The sequence below is a fragment of the Alligator sinensis genome, unplaced genomic scaffold, assembly GCF_000455745.1.
Source record: "Alligator sinensis unplaced genomic scaffold, ASM45574v1 scaffold1616_1, whole genome shotgun sequence".
In the NCBI taxonomy this organism is placed as follows: domain Eukaryota; kingdom Metazoa; phylum Chordata; order Crocodylia; family Alligatoridae; genus Alligator; species Alligator sinensis.
The window spans coordinates 43615-45277 of NW_005843602.1; the positions used below are offsets into that span (position 1 = coordinate 43615).

At 46.6% G+C, this 1663-nt stretch overlaps 1 pseudogene; it reads right to left on the minus strand.

The window, feature by feature from the left end:
- The window catches only part of LOC102382708, a 2299-nt pseudogene extending 1123 nt beyond the window's left edge, over positions 1 to 1176 (minus strand).
- Positions 1177 to 1663: the final 487 nt, after the last annotated feature.

Below are 1663 nucleotides of genomic sequence, written 5' to 3' on the forward strand. Positions count from 1 at the left end.
ATATGAGATCTCATCATGTCTGGTGGACTCCAGGTAGAGGTGCGCCTCTGACTTCCCCGGTAAGATGCTAGATTGTGCCCATGTGCCTTCCTGTCACGTAAGAAAGTTGGTGTCTTGAAACATGGCAGCTAGAGCTCATCATACGCCGTGGGAGAATGAGTGACAGGAGAAGCCAGCTAGCAAACATCACTTTCAGTAAGCTTTCCTTGGATGAAGTTTCTGGCTGGGGCAGCGAACCAAAGAGTATCTCCACATTGGAAGCAATCAGGGCTCGAAGTAGAGATATCTTTTTTTAGACCTAAAAGATTTGGGCACAAAAATAATTTTTTCATTTGCAAGCTTTCAGCATCAGGCACTGGAGAAAAGATTGTAAGAGATCTCGTGGGTAAAGCTTTGCCCCCGGGCATTCCTATAAATAGGAATGATACTTCCCACTTGCTATTGCTGACCCGGTCTGATCATTCCCTTTGCTCTCACATTGCCTCAGTCACCCATATAGACAGTAGGGCAGAGCAATTGGTTAAAACTCACTGGCCTTAAAAATGTGAGGATAGGCAGACTTTGGCAGAGGAGACAATGTGTGTCTTTGAAGAAAATCTGCAAAGAATTGCCTACCCTGGCACTTTTTGGATTAATTTGAACTCTCTTTTTGGATTCATTTCAACTCTGAGACCAGAGAAGCTCCAGGACCTGCTGCAAAGTGTTTCTTGGACTCAGGAGGTGGGTGATGGGTTATTGCATTGTATTTCATCCCTTTTGGTGAGGCTGAGACTTCGGCAGAAGCTTGTTACATCCAAGAGGTGTCCGGCTGCAGTGATCTTATTATATAGGGAACCAGATTCCCTCAAGTGCAAACTCCTGTCCTTTCTCTCTCTCTCTCTCTCTGTCTTTCTCAGTCTGTTGATGAAACCTATCTATGTCATGTGAAGCCATTGAAAAATCTTTCAGACAACTTCATCTGGTAGCCGTAGCTCTATATAAGAGAAGCAGCTCTGAAGTCCTGTCTTAGAGGGACCACCGCAAAGTACCTTTGGAGCACCACAGGGAGCAAGGGACTGCTGGCTCCCTGCAGCTGGGGCAGGCGTGTATTGTGGGGGAGGAAGCTGTGCTGCATTCCCATGGCATTGACTTTGGTCCCTGAGGATTTCACCTTCTCTTTCCCTGAACAGCGCCCATGGTTGTGACTGGGAGGTGGGGTGCACTTTGGGGTTATAAGGCTGGTCCCTATTTCAGGTTGGCAGTTGCCCAAAGATGAGACCAGACAGTGATTCCCTTCCAAGAGCCCAAGTTACCGACCAGAAGAATTCAGGTCTACACTAAACAGATGGAGAAGCAGCAGAAAAAAGAAATAGAAAACACAAGGCTAAAAAACAGCCAGGAGAGACAGCAGCAAGAGAGAGCAAGGAACACCAAGCATGAGATGGGAGAGCATGCACAGACGCACACACTGTCCTGCGGTGGAAAACCACTGTGGTAAAGAGAACCAGTGTGCAAGACTTTCCAACCAACATCAACAGAAATGAAGGAGAGCCCCTAGCAACCCATGGACTGGACGTGGGAAAACTAGCTGGCCAGATGAGTTTAACATCACTGTTTTAGAGCACAGGATCCTTGCAAAGACTTTGTTGACCAAAAACTTTTTTTTTTGTTTCATTTCAGCCAT